At 41.1% G+C, this 20,769-nt stretch overlaps 1 protein-coding gene across 1 annotated transcript in view; it reads left to right on the forward strand.

Moving 5' to 3' along the window:
- The first annotated feature begins 1,056 nt into the window (after positions 1-1,056).
- The window catches only part of LRRC2 (leucine rich repeat containing 2), a 114,995-nt gene continuing 95,282 nt past the window's right edge, over positions 1,057-20,769 (forward strand). The window contains exon 1 of the mRNA XM_067568576.1: positions 1,057-1,126. The gene's annotated coding sequence lies outside the window, so the exon portion shown is untranslated. The remainder of the gene's footprint in view (positions 1,127-20,769) is intronic.

The raw sequence follows: 20,769 nt of genomic DNA on the forward strand, positions 1-20,769 counted from the left end.
TTCCCATTGAAATCAACAGGAGTTAGGCTTCTTCTAGGATATGGGCCTAAATGATTAAAGGATCAGGCCCTTACCTTGTATGCCTTCTTATGGCAGTTAATTAAATAGCCTTCTCCTACTGTTTATTGAAATCTACCTGGTTAATTCCTCTCACAGAAGCTGAGTGATTGCGAATTGCAAGACAATCCCTTCTTAATTATGGCTATGTAACAAGCAAAAGAAGTATTGCATAGTGCTGGTAGGTATTAAAACAACTGGCAGGAAAACAATTAATTTAAAACACTATTTAATGGCATTTGTTTTTGTGCACTCTACATAGACACATACAATAACCAGAAAAGGAAACAATTGGAATGGTGTAGCTCTAGCTTTAAAAGGCACCTGTTCAGACATACAGGAACCAGCTGTCAGGGGGTGAAATCCTTTAGGGAGTTAGGATAAAGTCAAGGAGGTAAAAATACTTTGCGTGGGAAAAATAGCTATGTCATGTATATTATATTAACAGAGTAATTAAGCCAACATGTTTCACCAGTTTATACCATGTGATTTTGTGCCTCTGAACATTTCGGTATTTGACATATTTGGGCCCTGAATGAACTGTGTGAGAAACTCCTAAATCTATTTGAAAACACAACATTGCCAATATCAGCTCCCAAAAATCTCACTAGCCAGTGGTTTAACCACCAAATGGGAACTAGGGGGTCCTAAGTTCTACTCCCACTTGTGACCCTGGCAGGGCTTCATAATACGTAGTAATTATGATATTTTACAACCATCATTTATTAAGTTGCATTTCACTGTCAAGACTGGTTCATTTCTTACTAATGAGAAAAGATTATAGAGAAGTGAAAAAAAATAGCATAGGAGAGAGAAAATAAACAAAGAGGAAACAGAAAAGGAGTGGCAGGGGTGGAGGGAAGAGGCAAACAAGGATACATTCATCTGGCTAAAGAGTGGGCTTCAGCTGGTGTAAATTGGCATGGCTCCATTGAAGTTAATGATGCTATGCTGATTTACACCAGCTTAGGATCTTGTACAAATCTCTGCCTCTGTAGGAAAATCATTAAGGCAGAAGTGTCAGGAAAGGCAAAAATCATCTAATGGAAGGGAAGAAAACTGAAAACAGGTATGACACTAAAAGACAAGGAGGAAGGAGAGGGGAAGAGAGAGGAAGGCTGAGCTAGCCTGGTGGACAAGGGGTAGTGCTCTGCATTTCCATAGGAGATATCCAAGTTTGATTAGAGGACTCTTGTTTTTTGCTCTCCATGCTGGCTAAAAACACATTCAGCCTGAGATGGGAAGGTGGGGACATAGACATATGGACTTTAAGGCCAGAAGGGATCATCCTGATCATCTAGTCCAGTGCTCCCAAAACATTTAAAATTGCAGCCCCCCTTACCCCAGTGTAATCTGCCATGCCCGCTTTGGGAGTGGGGCCGTGGCTGGGGCCACAACTGGGAGCCAGGTCCAGAAGCGGGGCCAAGGTCAGGTTTGGAGCTGTGCCTGGGGCCATGGGGAGCCAGGCCATAGTCGGGAGCCGAGGACTGGGGCCAGAGTTGCAGCTTGGGCCAGGTCATGGCCTGAGGCTGGGAGCAGGGCTGGGCTGGGGGCAGAGCGGGGCTGGGTGGCACTCCCTATCTTACCCTCATGGGGATTGGCTTGGGCCACACTTCACCCCCCTAGGGGGGCTTGTCCCACAATTTGAGGATCACTGATCTACTCTGACGTCCTGCACGTTGCAGGCCACAGAACCTCATCCACCCACTCCTGTAATAGACCCATAACATACCTTTCACCACTCAGTTAATTCCCTTCTAGCTGTTTAGGTATGAAATCGATAGGTGTTTGAAAGAATCTCAATCCTTTTTCAGTGTGGAAGATGGTGGCTCCAAGCAGAAAGATGGAAAGGGAGGAAATAATGAGTGAGCCTCAATTCCAATATGGATGTGGCACTCTAAAAAAAAAAAACACCTGACAAAGTCAAAGAGATTAATGGAACTGGGTGTTTCAGGACATTCAATATGGAATACAGAGATTTCTAGCTCTAGGGTGTTTGCTGTTTGAACCCGGGCTTAGTCCTTAATGACTCAGGATTGTTATCCAGTTGTCTCCAGCCTCTTTCCATTTGTTAGCAGAATGACATCCATGTCTCTAAAATCATTACCATCCCAACTGGCCCCTCTGTGCCCCACTGATGGTTTCCACAAAGGGTAGGTTGTCACTGAAGACAGGGCTGTTACTCAGGTGTTGCTCCTAACCCCCTTTTCATCCACACACACAACCTCTCATCTGAATCAGGTGGTACTTCCAGTCTAGGCTAGGTGATATGGGTTAGTGTCTGGGTTCCATTTTTTAACTCACCTGCTTTGTAGTGAGGATGCAGGCAAAATCACTTGAGTCTGATAGTCTTCCAGTGCCCTCCCATAATTTCTCTATGTGTCCAGAAGGAAAGACAAGTTCTCCCACAATTCACAGTGAATCAGCTTAGCCACACAAAGAACCATAAGCTATGGCCCCAGAATACCTAGACAGACAGACCTACACAATGGAGTGCAGCACCAGTGAGGACACATTAACTCCAGTTTGGCTTTGCAATGTAGCTGCTGACGCCTGGGCTAGACTAACCCTGTCAATCAGGTGGGCTAACTCTACAGTGAAGACATAGCCAGAGAGGCCACAGACTGCAGGAATAGGGAGACTGAATTAAGTTGTTACTCCTTGAGGTGGGTTGCCTGGGGAGTCATGTACTTCATTTTCAGTACTACCTTTTCTGTGGATAAAAAGCAAGTGTTAGTGTCTAGAGCTGTTAGGCTGATATCATTCATAAATACGACTCGCATTTTAAAAACTAATGTTTGACAGAAACGATCAAATGATAGTCAGCTTTTTAGCCAGCAGACCAAAATGCTTCTTAAAGGCCTAGTTTTGAAATATTTAGATCTCAAATTAAAGTTTAGTTCTCAGATTTTATTATGGGATGGTCCACCACCACATTTAACATGATTTTTTCCTGTGTGTATATGTCATGGCCCCACAAGTCTTGAAGCTGGGTCTATGTGGTTCCTAGTCAATTGTTGCCTCACTGCTTCTACCCAGTAGTTCCAGTCCCCCCTATTAACCAGCTGCTCAGGAGAGACCATGAAGAGGTATCAGGAAGGCAACCTTCCCTGGGCCTGATTGAAGGAACATCTTGTACTCTGATTGGTCAGGGCTTTCTATTTAAACCCAAAGAGAGGCAGTGGAAGTTGCCTGCACAGTTGGGGTTTATGTGATTGCTATAGTGGACTCTGTCTTCTTGCCGGACTCTGGGTTTCTGATCCTTGCACTTTGTCTCTGACCTTTGGCTCAATGCTTGACTCTACTGCTGACTTCTGTTCCAACCACTAGATGAGGCTTCCTACATCTTGGACACAACAGTATGTTTGTTTTAGGGGCGCTCCTCTGATTGTATCTCAGAGTATCTTCCAATTAAGTGGCTGAAGCATAACAATGACAAGCTGCTGTAAGTCACATGATATTTCTGCAGTATCTGGTTAGCTACTTTACAGAGGTTTAAAAAGAAAAAAAAGTTTCACAGAGTAATCAAAAGATTTTAAAAACAATTTAACAGAGATTTCCACAATAGCGTGAGTCACCAAGGGAACCCAAAGCCATGAAGTGATAACACAAACAGTGAATGTGTGTTCTGTTTAACACAATTTTGTTTGGGTAAGGATTAAAGGGAGAGGGTGTAAATTTCTAATTAGCAAAAACACTGATCTCAAGCAAATGCCAGCAGAGCAAATATCTGTGCATTCAGGTCCAGTTTACAGCTTGATTTTAAGTATATATTACCACATTCATGATGAGCTTGGCTTATCTCAAACAATTTAAAACTAGCAGTTAAGAGATACTTTGGGAATACTCATGAATTTCTTCCTTAAGTGGAAATCCACCATTTTCACAGCTAAGTTTTTTCCTCTTTTTACAGAGCATTGTACCCTTGTTGTCACTATGATCCTTTCTCACCTGGAAACCTGCCCTTCCTTTTCACATGCGAATTAAAAAGGAAAAAAAGTCCTTTTTTCCCACCAAACGATAAATATTTGATGTTTTTCTTGGGACAAATTTTTTTTTCTCCCAATTCTGCTTATAACCTCTGACTTTAATCTTGCAAATGCTTTTACATATACATAACTACTTCCCAGTGACTTCAATGGGACTGCTCATGGAAATAAGATTATGCACATATGTATAATCAATAGAAGAGCTTGTAATAAGTGGCATTTATAAAGTGCCTCAGAGCACTTGACAAACACATTTATAAACTGGGAGGCAAATCTGTAGTTTAATGAATCATTACTTAGGCAAGACTTAGCTTATGTAGGCCATATCTTCACTGCCAAAAAACTGTGAAATTGTGTTTTCACATTAACATAGTTATCACAAGGTAAAAAAAGACCATCTAGAGATAACTATCTCGCTATCAAATTCTAGGGAAATCAAGCCATGGGTAGTTTTTACCTGGTGGTAGCTAGTCACGGTGAACCCCAAGAGGGGTAGGTGGGGTTCATCTTGACTAAACCTTCCAGCATTAACAATTTTAGGAAATAGTCCATAAATCCAGTTCAAAGGGGCAAAACCATATCTCATTTTATTGGAGGCAAGCCTCTCAATAAGTCATTCATACTCACTTGTTCCTTTCCCTCTACTCTGTCACTTTGCTACTAATAGGAGAGTTTTATTTATGTGTACATTAACATGACTCTCAAAAATACTATATCATCAGCAAGTGAGATTAGAGGATTTCCCCTAAAGCTTTTTCACTGTTAGGCAGGGATAGAAATACCTGATCCACCCACACCGCTCTGTATATAGTACTTTGCTAACAGACTCAGTTGTACTGATGCAGAACTCTGGATGGCAAGCTGCCATCTCAGAAATAGCACCTCTAATAACTTACAGCAAAGCCCCTGCTGGATCAGGCAGTCAGGTGGGACAATGTGTTATCACAGCTACTTCAGGGGAGGTACTTTTGGGAAGGAGCTATGTAATAAGCTTACAGGACTGTTGCCATTCTGTGTCACTCTGAAGCCTAGAATGTCTGTTGAGTCAGTGTCCAGTAATGGAAACAGCTATAAGCGTGGTTTAGAGTATCACCAGGTGCAATCACCACTGGGATTTGTGGTCTGTTGACATCCAGTTTTTATGTTCTTAGCTATTTTTGGCTTTTTTTTACACTTTATGAATTATACCCGTATGGCAGCATGGGCTTTAATCAGTAACAGTATGAAAGATATGCAAAATAATATAGCAGACGTAGAAAATGAGAACTCAGGCCAACCAAAACATACTGGCACTGCACTCACATTACTCCCATTTTATGAGACAGGTGTGCTGTATAGATCTGTCCATCTTTTAGTTGATCAGTGTGTTGAATGTAGACCCATGCGGTTCTCAAACTTTGTATAGACCCGCTCTAAAAGACGCAGCCTGAACATAGTGTACTTGTCTTCACTACAGATTTATAGTGGTATAATTATGCCAGCAATAACTTTCCCATGTAGACAGGCCTTACATGTTCATTTAAAATAAAAAAAAGAAAGAAAATGCCCTATGGATGCAAAAAATATCTGCTGAATCCTGAAGGACCTGATGCATTGTTGAATTCCTGAGATTGCAAAAAGGCAGCCTGAAGCAATAGTTTGAGAGAAGTGAGAACTGCAGCCATCCTTCTCAATGGCATGTTTTGTCTGGAATGTAATTATGACAATTTAAATAACAACAATGTTAACTTTCACTGTTGTTCGTTGTTTATCCGTTACTGCTGGACTTTGTGGGTGGGTGGGATTGGTGGGAGGTTTGACTGCCATCAAGCATTCCCAAAACAAAGTTCAACCTTCCAGATTTCAAGTTGTCATCTACCCTGCCCACAATGAAAAAGAAAGAGGACGGGGATTCTTCTCAATGCCAAAACCTCCTGCTCATTTCTGAGTGCTAGAAAGCCCTGACTACCTTTTACCCAGCTGTGAAAATTGTGTGGCTTTCCCCTTGAGCTTCTACCCTGCAGTTTTGCATTTCCTCTGCTGCACACTGAAAAGTGAAAATTACAGGGCAACATAAAACTTCAGTACAAGTTTTAAATGTAAAACATATCAAACAGCCAACAGGAGACACTGTACTGAGGGTATCATTTGGTTTCACGTTTAAATCAATTAAAAAAAAATGCTGCATTTGAATTTACTTACTGCTGCCTCAGAGCACTGAGTTCAGTGCAAAATTCAACACGCTCTGCAGCAGCTGCAGAAATCAGGGGGCGGCAGATCTATAAACTGTAAGTACTGTGTAGCATTACTGGTAAACCCTCTAGTGGAGGTGAAGTTTATGCCCACAGGTGCTTTTGCTGGTATAGGTTATACCAGGTCCCTGAACGGAATAAACTATAATGGCAAAAGGATTTCTTTGCTGGTGTAACTGCTTCTCCACTAGGGCTTCTGCATTGGGGTGAGTTGGTTGGGGTGTGATTGTTTTCACACTCCTGATCCGTATATGTATATGCTGGTAAAACTTTCTAGTGTAACCAGGCCTTTTTCATTAATAGGTAACAATGTCATATGGCTGCATACAGTGAGTTTACTTACCTTGTCACAGCTGTGCCAGCCAGTTACCCACATAGCTGTGTTGCAATCAGTGCATTACAATGCAAGGAACCTTACAGAATGAGGCTCTTATTCACCAGAGGAATCTAGTGAAAAATTATGTTTACATTGTGAGTAAGAGACAGGAAAGTTGCATGAATGTGTGTCTGTGCTGTTAGTTGTTACTCGCTATACCCAAAGGTGTCACATTTTGAATAACAAAGGTAACTTTGTAATTTCTTCTGAAACCACAAGTTAGAATATAGGATTCAATAATAATGACGAACACCAGGAGCTACCAGGAGAAAGGGGAGATGATGGGAAGCATGAGAACTGCGGCCCATTGGACTGTTAAACCCCTTTTCTGGTGGACACGGTGGCGAAATGAGGACAGACATGGGTGTGGAATTAAGTGACAGGCCATCACTAGAGCCCTGCCCAGATACAAAATTTGTATCCGCATCTGATCCGCAATCCACAAAAATGGTCTGTAGATATCCACAGATTTGCAAGGCTTTACTAGTGACCCCTACTCTCCTATACCAGGCATTTAATTTGTTCCAGTGTGGGGGTTAGAGGGCTCCTTACCATATAACCCATAACTCGGAGAAGGGGCTCCTCAGCCTATGCTCCAGAACTCAGCTCTTTCTGAGGCTCTGTGAGCGGGGCAGAGGGTGCAGAAAGGTGGAGACCTAGGGCCACAAGGTGTAATCCAATTCCTTGAGTCCAAGGCCCATAACCAAATCCCAGGCCTTTTACCTCTGGGAACTGTTCATTTTATTCTCTTAGCGGCACTGGAAACCAACCATGGAGCTGAAAGAAGCTCCACGTGGTCCCCCTGCTGGATTAAATCCTGGGAGCTGGAGAATGCTGGGCAAAAGGCAAGGAGCTATGGCAGGCTTTCCAAAAGACAAAGGAGGGCAACACAAAGTTTGGAGCTCCTTTTAAAAGAGGAGAGGGAGAGAGAAGCTGAAAAAAATCAGTGGGACTTACTTTGTTCCCATCAGCATCCATGGGAACAAAAATAAACCATTAGGTAGCTCTGCACATGGCAGGGCTTTGAGGTAGAAGTATGTTTTAACTCACCCACTGACTCACTCTGCCAGAGAGCAGACCCCTTGCAGTGCTTTTCATGCTTCCTTCAGGTGATTCACTCCTGCAAATGACACATGCAGAAGTGCTTTCCTCAGGTGCATCCTCAAAATTGGTTTAACACTATGTATGTTTGATAACTAGCACTGCATCAAAGTCAGTGGGTTTGATCTGCAGAGGTTGGTACACACTTTCTCATTCTTCACTGATCTCTAGGTTTTTCTTGAAAAGTTCAGCTTCAAGTGAACCCCAAACCACAAAGAGAAAGTTGGCCTAAAACTGCAGAATCTCATCATAGTCCCAATTATTCGCTTGAACGATTCAAAATATTTTAATTAACTTGGAATGAATGTTGTGTTTATGGCAAAACCTGGAGTCAAGTGAGTGTTCTGCCGTTTCATAGCAGCAATGAGGCAGCTGGTTCAAGTCTCCTCTCTGCTTGATTCAAAACCAGCAATTGAACCCAGCATCCTTCCCAGTTGAGTGCTTTAACCATCATGCTAGGATATTCTGGGGTGAGTCTTGTTCAATCACTCTTCTTGAAGCTCTTCAAATACTTAAATGTTCACTGGAGCACAGTCTAGAACTTGCATCTCCCAAGAGAATGTGCTATCAGTAGGCTATAGAATCATTTGCTCTCTCTTTGGCCCAGTGATTTTATACAAAGTGGAACAGCTTCAGCAGGAGAGACTGAGAAAGATATAGCCTGTAGTCCAGTGATGTTCTTGTAGGAGGGGAATTATGAGTTGTGCTTTAATTACTGGGCACAAGGGGGACACAGCACTGGTGTATGGTTATTGATATCAAATGCTCAAAGAGTTAAAAGTCTTTATAAACTCTCTCACAATCCAACATTAAAGAGTGATAGATAGGTTCAGGGTTATTTTTAAACAGAGCCCTGGGTTTTACTTGATTACTTGGCAAACACCCAAAACGTTCTTTCAAACGGAAAGTTTATTAGTTAATCACAAGAAAGAACAAAAAATTAAAACAAGCATTTATATTGGAACTGTGGTTGAGTGATTATGCAAAACAAATATAGCCAGACCTTATGAAAGCCTTTCTCCTTTTGAAGTCAAAATATTGGAGTCTCTTATTTTCAGAACAACATTTCTTTGATTAAAAGGAGAAGTTTAATTTTACTCGCAGTCCTGAAAGGCATTCACTCATCCTGTTCTTAATAGACAGACAGAGATAGGATAGAAAAGATGGGTAAAATATGCTTTTTATTTATGTTTTTGTAACACTGGACTGTTGGTTAGTTATGAGTGGATGCGTTGGCTGGCAAGTTCACCATAACATCTGCTGCTTGGATCCTATTTAGCTGTGATATGATGAGGGCTGTCATCTGGTTGAACCCTTTCTCCTTAGACTAGGCAGGTTTGGATGGATGCAATGCGATTGACTTCAGGATTTGATGAAAAGCCAAGAGAAGGAGATAGTATAGAAAGAAAGAAACAGTGGGGCAGAAAATAACACTATAAGGGAAGGGAATACAATACAGGATCTTGCTGCTTTTGCACTGCTGGTAATTAGATATCCCCACTGGGGGGCCAAGGACTGGCTGTCATTATATGATGTGATTTTAAAAAAAGGCTCCAGAGGCAATCCTGGCAATTACAGGCCAGTAAACTTAACTTCATTACCAGGCAAATTGGTTGAAACTATAATAAAGAACAGAATTATCAGACACCTAGATGAATACAAGATGTTGAAGAAGAGTCAACATGGCTTTTGTAAAGGGAAATCATGCTTCACCAATTTATTAAAATTCTTGGAGGGGGTCAACAAGCATGTGGACAAGGGTGAACCAGTGGATATAGTGCAGTTGGACTTTCAGAAAGCCTTTGACAAAGTCCTTCACCAAAGGCTCTTATAAGCAAATAAAGCAGTCCTGAGATAAGAGGGAAGGTCCCCTCATGGATCAGTAAATGGTTAAAAGACAGGAAACAAAGGGTAGAAATAAATGGTTACTTTTCAGAATGGAGAGAGCTAAATAGCAGCATCCCCTAAAGACCTGTACTAGGACCACTATTGTTCAACATATTCATAAATGATCTGGAAAAGGGGTAAAACAATGATGTGGCAAAGTTTGCAAATGGTTACAAAATTACTCAAACTAGTTAAGTCTAAAGCTGACTGTGAAGTGTTACAAATGGATTCCACAGAACTAGGTGACTGGGCAATAAAATGATAGATTAAATTCAATGCTGACACATGCAAAATAATGCACAGTGGAAAACATAATCCCAACTGTACGTACAAAATGAGGGAGTCTAAATTAGGTGTTAAAACTGAAGAAAGATCTTCGAAACATTGTGGATAATTCTCTGCAAATGTCTGCTCAATGTGCAGTGGCAGTCAAAAAAGCTAACAGAATGTTAGGAACCATTAAGAAAGGAATAGATAAGACAATAAATATAATAATGCCACTATATAAAGCCATGGTATGCCCGGACCTTGAATACTACATGCAGTTCTACTCACCCCATCTCAAAAAAAGATATCATTTATGTAATAATAATTTATGAGGAGCGATTAAAAAGACCATTTTGTTTGGAAAGGAGATGGCCAAGAGGAGGATATGATAGAGGTCTATAAAATCATGAATGGTGTGGAGAAAGTAAGTGTTATTTACCTCTTCACATAACACAAGAACCAGGGGTCAACCAATGAAATTAATAGGCAACAGGTTTAAAAAATACAAAAGAAAGTACTTCACACAAAACATGGTTAACCTGTGGAACTTGTTGCCAGGGGATGTTGAGAAGGCCAAAAATATAACTGGGTTAAAAAAAAAAGAATTAGGTGAGTTCATGGAGGATAGGTCCGTCAACGGCTATTAGCTAAGATGGTCAGGGATGCAACCCCATGCTCTGGGTATCCCTAAGCCTCTGACTTCCAGAATGCTGAGACTGAATGAGAGGGGATGGATCACTTTATAATTGTCCTGTTCTGTTCATTCCCTCTAATGGATCTGGCATTGGCCACTGCCGGAAGATAGGGTACTTTGCTAGATAGACTATTGTTCTGACCCAGTATGACTGTTCTTATGTTTTCAGCACTCACAGCTGAAAACAATGTTATTTAAATAAGAACAAGGCCAACTGGCCTTCCTCTCAGGAAGACAGTCCTTTAGATAAATTGCAATGCTAGCAGGTCGGGGGATGAGCTGGAATGCAAGGTGGGATGGAAGATGAGAGAGAGAGAGAGCTGAACTTCTCTTCAAAGTCTCTTTTGAAGAAACCCCAAAAGTGAAACAGTGGGTGGCAGAGTTCACCCCCCCCCCCCATTACTTTGTCCACCAGCTAATATCCATCACGCCAATTTTGGTCTATTAACTTCTGTTTCTACATCTTCTGCTTTACCAAGCATAATTTCAGCAGTCCTTGGATTATATCCATATGGCCTTTTTGGTTTAGATGAATCCAGCTTCTTTGTCTAGTTCTCTTGCACTTGTTACAGCATTCAGCATCGTAAACTACTTGATCTATTTTTCATGGTTATTGTAACATCTGATGAACTTTCACATACTCAGATTAAGAACCTGATTTTCATATTGCCTAAGTAGCACTTACCTATGAATGTATAATGCTGTATATCTTATCAATAGATGCCTTTTGGTATGGCTTTTATAATAGTGTATACTTTTCCAAATACACAGGTTAATTCCCAAGACTTTTAGTTTAAACTTAAAAAAAAGTTCTGTCTTCAGCTCCATAGACAAACATCTGTTGATAAACCTCTCTTAGATACAGTGCTTCTGACTGACTTCCACAGCAGATATATGGACTCAAGTAGCTGGAAAGATGTAGAATAATAATATTTTTTGCCCAAACATCTGCTGAAATACAACTCAGTACACATTGGGATACCTGCTGAAAAAGCTGTTTCTCCTGTCAGTTCTCACAATCAACAAATATACTTCAGAACTCCTCTTTTTGCTTCAGGTTTAAACAAGACATTTCATTCAGAATACTGCCTCTGAAATGTACTCCTAACACAGCATCTCATGGTGAATTTCCATTTGCCATATTGTATTACATGTATACACTTTTGTTGATAGACAGTAGAACACTTGTATAGTTAAGTCACTCCCTCCTCATAGAATCATAGAAGATTAGGGTTGGAAGGGACCTCAGGAGGTCATCTATGCTAACCCCTAAGCAGGACCAACCCCAACTAAATCATCCCAGCCAGGGCTTTGTCAAGCCGGGCCTTAAAAAACCTCCCTAGGTAACCCATTCCAGTGCTTCACCACCCTCCAGTGAAAAGGTTTTTCCTAATATCCAACCTAGATCTCCCGCACTGCAACTCATCACTGAAAGCAATTACAATTTGCACATTTAAATTAACCCAAGCTATTGTTGAACTTCCGTTCTACTTCATCCTAAAAAGCTCTCTATAAACATGTTCAGATTATATGTGTGGGCCATAAACACTGATGTGATTTCATATTAATTCTATATGGCAAAGAATAAATATCATAGGGTGCATTGAACAATTTATGAAATGCTTCTGAATTTTGTGAATTTAAGCGTTTGAAACTCCAGTAGGGTGCGAGAGCTAAGGCAAACAAAGTACTAATTGTTGCTATGGAAAGGACCAAATTCTGCTCTCCTCCTCCAGGTGTCAAGCTGGCGTACTGAAGTTAATGGAATTAGCCTGGATTTGCATTGGTGTAACTGAGGTATGTTTAAAAACATCCCTCCCCCTCATGAAGGATTAATAGAGTAAATGGGAGCACCTCCTTATATTTTAAAGGGACTAAAGTGAAATTTGTTAAGCTGACTGGCATTTTGGTGTTTGAGCTCTCACCCTTTTCCATTGCAGTGTATATTGAAAAAGGAGGGCTGGTATGGTGGGATAGGAATGTACTCTGTTAGCTGCAAAGTTCAATTAAGTATTTTTTTTTTAAATATGAAATAATCATAGGCATTTTAAGCTGAGATACTGTCAAATCTTTTGATTCAAGCTTGTTTTGAAAATTGGCATGTCAGAGTATGTTTTCCATGAGCCTTGCCTTATACATACACCTCCAACCCAAAAAATTCATCTTATGCTCAGAGGTAGAAGTCTCACTTATTCTAATGCCGCTATTTATCCCACAGGTCCCTGTTTAAGCCTCAATACGTAAATGATGCATCTTGGGATGAATATATGTGCAAACAGCAGGAACTCAAGGTCTCACAGGATCAGAGCACTTCTGAAGTAATTAAGTTCCCTCACCCTCTTTTAGCATGTATATTTTGCATAAAAGATAAGCTGTAAAAATGAGGTTTCAGGGATGATGTATCGTTATTTTGAACATGAACTTTGCCACTTGGACTTCTCCCCAAGCAAACTTTTCACAAGAATGAAATTAAACAGCTGATGGAGCAGAAGGGCTACTGATACGATTTCACTCATAAGACATTGTCAGTCTAGGAAGAATTTATATTCTCCTGATAGACTGGAGGGTCCCTACAGCACTAAAATCTGATAGCCAGTTCTGGGCTATGAGCCTAAACAGCCCAGATGATAAAACTCAGTTAAAGCCTCTCACACTTTAATTCTGCTTAAATTCTGCCTTGCTCAGTGAATCCACACAGCCAACAGGGTGGATACATTTGCTTTCTCCTATCAGACTCATAGTACAGGGGATCTCATGGACAAGAATGAGTCTTCTAATGTCAATCCAAGTGAGATTACTGCATCCACTGAAGAGCACTGCTACACAAATACCAATTCTGGTACATTACAACAACTTGGATGACACCATTAACTTCTAATTCCATTATCAATGCATTGCCAAGCTCGGCATGATAAACAAAGCCCCCAGTTCCCCAGAAGATTCTGGTAGAGGGCGGAGCTATGTTAAGAATCTCCACAAGAAACCTAGGGTTGGTCGATACTTAAGTTTTATTGGTATAACTATTTCAGTTAGGGGTGTGATTTAAAAAACAAACAAACCCCAAAATAACTATACAGATAAAAAGCTATAGTGTGGATACAGTTAAACTGGTATAAAGCTCCCTGTACTAGCATAGTTTATTCCCTTTCCTATTTGGGAATAGCTATGCCAGTATAAAGCTCCTTTATACTGATATCACTGTACCCACACTAGGAGGTTGTACGACTTTAACTATAGTTACAGTGGTACATCTTTCCACTGTTGACAAAGCATTAATATGTATTTCCTACAACCCCGCAGTGCAGATTGTTTGATCTCCAGTTAGCACAAAACAAAAAAGTATTGTGAATTAAGACCGCATAAAAACTTCAGTGTGTCAAAAAAGGTCAAACAAAAACATTTATGTGAAGACTTCCTATATCAGCAGTTGTCATTGAAGTCGATTGTTCAAACTTTTCAAAGCAGCAGCATAAGTCAGATGGCACTGGCTGTGCGACGGTATTTTAAACATGCTGTGATCTAAATGAATAACAATGTAACTGCCCATAAATCCGCTAACCCAACAAATGGTCGCATCAGGTTGCTGTTCAATTACAATGAAAAACTGAAATGAAAAAGCCAATTACATTAAAAACAAATTTTTTTTAAACATATGGGGAAGAAAGCAGGTCTTGTCAACACAAACTATCCTGCAAGGCTGCAGCTTGGCACCAACTCCAGCTGTGCACAGCAGGCGTTTCCCCTCAAACCTACAGCACTATTCACAAGACACTAAAGAGTATCGGCCTTTTTCCTGATCCACTCCTTAAAGAGCACTTAGTACTGCGAGAGCTGTGTCAAGAGAATATGGTAGGATCCTAAAGTCACATTGTGGGATTAAAATAGTTTAAAAAACCCCAAAAACCAGCAGGCATTTGATTCAGAGTTAAAGATAAATTACTATCCCTCACTTTTGCTAGCAAAAAGGAACAAAGGTAAGTAGACAGACCAATCAACCAAAGCCCTGTGAAGTTGAATTGTCTCTCTCTCTCTCTAGGGGTTTGTGTACCCACAAAAGTTATACCACTTTAACTATATCAGGATAATGAAAGCAATACAACCCCTCTACCATGGATGTGGTTATATTGGTAAAATGGTGCTTTTTACTGGTAGAGCTATTGCCATACAGGGGAGGGGAATAAGTTATACCACTATGAGGCATCTTTATATTGGTATAACTAGGTCCACACTAGCAGTTGTACAGATTTAGCTTTTTTTTTTTTTTTAGAAAAAAGAAAACTTCTCCTAACCAACATACGTATATTGCTATGAAATCTGTAGGTGTAGACCAGCCCTAACATCTACCAAGTGGCCCCTTAACTCCAGTTATTGCTTAGATTTCTCTGTAAATATTCTTTGAAATATTTTAGAAAGAAGCAATCACTTTACACTTACCCCTCTCACATGCATCTAGTATTTTTTTTTGTGAAAAATGCTACTCCAATTATCAGACTTATGTGAACTGCACATGTATGTTTACACACTTCCTTTTCTTTTTTTTTTAAACACACAGGTTTGTGTGATCTTCCAATCTTACTACCTGCAGTAAAGGCATGGGAAATTACTTAAAACTGAAAAGTTAATGTGTTCAAGTATTATAGTTAAAATAAGCAGGAGAAATTAGGAGGTCAAAAGAAGTGTGACGAATGGTTACGGATGGAATAATCAAAGTGATTTTATTTGGAGATGTACATTCAAAACTATATTCTTTTCCTGCTCCTCAGCTTTTAAAAAACTGTGGTGACAAATCACTTCCCCGTCTCTAAAATGCAGTCTCGGGGTGCACCCCCAAAATGGAAGGATTGGAAACCTCTTAAAAGCAAGTGGGTTCAAAGTGCAAGATTTGGATCTGGCTCAGCAAAGTTTGGGGCTGCTCAGATGCAAAGTTCTGGTTTGGGTGATCTCTTAAAAAACCAGGAGCCAGGAGACTTTAACGAAAGAGAATGTTTATTGTTAGAAAATGGAAGTATGCTGAGTCTGCCCTAAGACTTTGAAACAAAACCTTGGCTCAGCTGTTATTAGCCGCCTATTTAAACCTGATCCTTTTGCAATTTCTTCATACTTCTAGATATTTTTCCTTTCTCTCACAAGTCCCTGCTGTTCTGTGACCCTTTCCTCAAAAATCTTCCTCTTCTACAGAGTACCTGTTTCCTTCCCATTGTCCTGCCTGCCTGGTTTCTTTTCAGATTTTGATATATGAAGTCCTTCCACAGTCCTTTATTACATAAAGTTGGAGGGCCTCGCAGCTCTGGCAGCCTCAGTGTAACTTAGTCCTAGCACCTTCAGATTTATGGTTTCTGGTATTTGCAAGAAGCAACAGCAGTGTCAAGGCCCAGTGGAGAGTTTTCTACAGTTGTACCCCTCACATTTACCAAAGGCGATCACATCAGATCTGTTTCTCTGTGCTGCTCTTGCAAGAGGCACAGTGCAGAGGGGTAAAGTCAGAGGTACCAAATGGTAGTTTTAAACTACTTTTGAACTATCTAGATTCTAGGCCATTTTGGAGTTGGGGTTATTCCTGGCACAAATTAGAGCAGCCCAGGTGGTGTCCTAGACTGTAGCCTCATGAAGGCTGTGCAGACCAGAACACCTCTTGCGCCCACCTCCTCCTGCCTCCACTAAATCATCTACACCCAAGAGGCCGGAAGGGGGAGCAGCATAGGGATGATTGCACCAGCCTTACGCTGCTCCTGCACTGAGGCAACATCACCAGTTTGTTTCAGTTTAGATCAGGAATTAAGAAAATGCTGGGGTTAATTGAGGCAAAGCTATCTCATTCTTCCCTGTTCATTGCAGCACAACATGGATGCTGATGTATGGCTGTACTCCTGCCGAGCCTTGTGCAAAACACCCGCCAGTATCTGTAAACTGTCCATGTTCTCTGCATAGGAATGAGTTGCTAGGCATGTGGGTGCTTTCTACTAGTCTCCTGCCTGGAAAGATTTAAGTCTGGCTTTAATTAATTAGCAGTGCTTTTTTTTTTTTTTTTTTTTTTTTTGTTAAATAAATTGCAGTCCTTTTCAGAATTAAATACATTATAAATACACAAAACAGCTACGCTCATTTTGAATCATCCGATCCAGGTTTTGAAGCCACATTCACAGACACTTCTAACTAATAAGTGAGCATTCTGTACTGATTACCATGCAAAAGGTAAGAAAACTGAAGCATGCAGAGCATAACCATGCTCCCAGACTCTCTCAGCATGCAGAGGTGTTAAAATAAAACATTTTGGTTCATGCCCCATCTTTAATTTAACGCTTTACTTGACTGCTGTAAGATCTGGACTGATTGCCCCAGCAGTACTCCGTTAACCTAGTGAGATAGTATCTACATTAGTAATGATATTAGAAAGGAAACTACAGAATGGGCAGAAATTCAGACCCAATTTAAATTTTCTGTACTATATTTGATAAAATTATTGCCAATGATGCTTTACTGTACTGCAGCTGATAACCAAATGAAGTCTGTCTAGAGCATGGGTGGTAATGCTAAGAGGCTAGAGAGAGGCAACTATCTAGATATAAAATATTTATAGAAAATGAAATATTTCCTACTCTAATAGTAAGAGTAGTTTGTGGAAGCACTGAACAAGGTCCAGGAGCTAGTCATTGTGGGTCTTCAAAGACCATAGAGGAAGAATGGTCTTGTGAATTAAACTCAGCAAATCTAAGATCAGCAATAGACTTCCTGACTGTGGACACGTCACTTCAACTTTGTACCTCACTTCCCCATCTCTAAAATGCAGATAACAGTGCTTACTTTCTCTCCACTTTTTTCTGTCTTGTCTATTTTAAGACTGTAATCCCTTCACACCTGGGACTGTTTATTCCTATGTCTGTTCACTAACTCAGTGGGTCCCTCAATGGTACTGTATTATAAGTAATAATGTGATGCCCTTAGCCACAGAGCCCACCCCCAATTTGATGATGTTCATTTAGTCAGCAGATCAGAAAAATGGAGGCAGGAAAATACCAGCTATAGAAAGCTTCCACTTACATATTTTTGTGATTAAAGTGAATTTTGTTTATTAGAAATAAAGACAAACCATGCTTTTAGAGATATGTACTGCATAGCCGCAGAGAACTTGTTTAATAATTATTAATTTAAGGAGCAACCTACTGAATCATTGACTTTTCAAGCCTAAATTCTTGGCACAGGAAAACCATTCTTTGAACAGATTGTGGTTGCTCAAAGGTTTGCTAATGTACATACATGGGAGAATCAAATAGATAGGACCATGCAAGTCCCAGAAAGAGCCACATTCAGATCAATGGCCAGGTTTAAAAGTCTGATGGAAAAGTACCAGCTACTTTTATATTACACTGCTCAGAGAAATAAGCTTAAAACCATCACCATAAAAAATGTGTTGCAAAGATACTGTGCATTTTATGAACATCATCTATGGACAAATATTGAATTTGAAAATCTGAAACCGTTTAAAGAATTGAAAAATGACATATTAAAGGCCCACATCTTCATTAAGCATTTAAGCTTCTTTTATACGCAGTAAATATGGCTTAAGGAAAGGTATGGAGGAGTGATATAGGCTTCGCCTGGTTTGTAATTATTGCCTTACTAATGATGAGGTGGCTAGAACCAGTTGGTACAATATAATTAAGTAACTAGTCTTCCAGTCTGTTTCCATAGATATGTCAGGAGTGCTTGTGAGAGTAATTAGAGGAGACAAGTCTGACCATCTTTATGGCCTTTGGAAAGAATGATCTAAAATAAAGCCTACAATGTTTCAAGTTAAACAACTTCTTGATACAGGGATATCACCACATGCAACATATGGGGGGAAGCCAAAGAATGAAATATTGGTCATTATATAGACAATATTGGGTAAAGTTTTCAAAAGTTCTTAAGAGACTTTTGAAAACTCTATCTTTTATCCAAAAGAGTCACTTAGTGTCTGAGCACTATCATAAATAAAAACAAAACCACCTTGTTTTCTCCAATAGTATGCCAGTTAATACAAAAACTGATAGGGTGGGCCCCTTCCAACACTGTGCAACAAGAGCTAGTCATGTGCACGACTCTAAGAAGGCTTTACACATTATGGTGTCTCTCCAAAAAGTTCTTCCTCTACTACACATAGTACGCAGCATTAAGAGTATAATTTGAAGTTTTAGTGCATTAAGAACCATCAAGCAGTTAAACCTATAGGGAAAGTTCTGATGCAGAATAAAGTACTAGGTCCCTGCAAATATTGTAAGACACAGTGCAGTGACTAAGGCTTTGGTCTGGTCTACACAAGAGACTTTTGTCGACCAAAGTCAGCTTTTTGCACCAAACAGAGGGGATATACATGCTACAACCACTCCACCCCCTGCCGACTCAACTCCCTTGATTTTGTGACAAAATAAAACCACCTCAAGAAGAGGTGTAGAGCTTTTTGCGCCAACAGTGACAAAGTGTCAATGTAGACACCATGCTTGGTTTTGTTGTGGTAAATGGCTTCCAGGAAGTTTCCCACAATGCCCATCCTGACCGTTATGGCCAGCGGTTTGAACTCTGCTGCCTTGCAGCCATTCGCCTCTCCCCCTTTAAAGTTCCAGCAATTTTTTAAATTCCTCTTCCTGCTCGGTCAGCATGGAGAGCTCACATTTCATCTTTCCAGATGACCATAGTGGCTCCTCGCATCAAAAGCTGTCCTGCATGGAGCACACCAGAGTTTCTAGATCTGATTGGCATTTGGGGAGAGGAGGCGGTGTAGTCCCAGCTCTGCTCCAGCTGAGGAAACTTCTGTACGTACGGTCAAATTTGCCTTTTAATGGCAGAGAAGGGCTATGAACGGGGCACGCTGCAGTGCCATGTGAAAATCATGGAGCTGTGGGCAGGGGTACCAAAAGGCTAGGGAGTCAACCTGTTGCTCTGGTGCAGGACCAAAGACCTGCTGTTTCTATAAGGAGCTGGAAGCCATCCTTAGCAGCAGCAGCCCTACCTCCACCACCAAGAGACCTTGGGATACCTCCGCAGGCCCAGAGGCAGCGGACACTGGACTCAACCCCAACGAAGAAGTCATGGATGAGGAGGTCGAGTTGGAAGACGATATGGAGCAGAGCACTGGGTCATTTGCTGACATGGGGAGCTAGGGTCTTTTCTTGTCTCTGGAGCATTTGAGTCAGTACCAATCCTCCAGCTGTGACATGAAGGATGCAGGAGACGGGAGCTTGAGTGAGTGATTTTTTTTTGAGTTAATGCTGCTCAGTTACATGAGGCACAGCTGTCCTTTACTTGGTTACATGATACAGTTGGTTGAAGTGACAGAATGCACAAGAGTAGCTGTGTTTGCATTTGCTTCCCATTCCCCTGTTTAGCTAGGCAGTGCGGCAGAAAAGTATGTTAATACACACCAAGATTTCATGGGAATCCTCCAGACAGGTCTCTAGGAAACTTTCCTGGAGGTACTTGCCAATCCTCTGTCGGAGATTCCTTGGCAGAGCTATTTTGTTTCTTCCCCCGTTGTAGGAAACTTTCTCATGCCAATCAGCAATCACTTGTGCAGGGACCAAAGCGGCACACAGGCAAGCAGCACAGGGACCCGGTTTCAAGCTGCATGCCTGAAGGAGATGCACCCTAGCATGGTGGTAGCAACGCACTTCTCCACCAAGAAGGCAGCTCTCATTCTGGTGTCCTTGCGCCGCAGAGCAGGGGCGAGCTCTGCACAGAGTTCCATGAAGGTGGCTTTGTGCATTTGAAAGTTCTGGAGCCACTGCTCATCATCCCAGACCTGCATAACAATGTGATTCCACCATTCAGTGCCTGTTTTGCACTCCCAAAAGCGGCGTTGCACCCTGTGCAGATGCTCCATGACTGCAAACAGTAATCCGGCATTGTTTGTTTGCATGGGACACAGCAGGTCAAGCACCCTGGATTCAAATTCCAGTTGGAAGCTCATGATATACTGCATGACCAGCCATGATGTGTTCAGAACACCGACAACAACAGTGGAGAGCAGTGTAGGATCCATCCTTTTAAATAGAGATGACGGGTGCTCAAGAAACTGAGGTCCTTGAAAAATGCCGCAAAATGCAGTCAGAAACTCATGGAATGACAGAATAGAAATCACTGCATCATGGGACATTGAGCCTGCACCATGATGCACTGCAATCCTCTCCACCT

This window comes from Emydura macquarii, unplaced genomic scaffold (genome assembly GCF_026122565.2).
Source record: "Emydura macquarii macquarii isolate MOO-44397 ecotype Brisbane River unplaced genomic scaffold, CSIRO-AGI_Emac_v2 contig_2897, whole genome shotgun sequence".
Lineage (NCBI taxonomy): Eukaryota > Metazoa > Chordata > Testudines > Chelidae > Emydura > Emydura macquarii.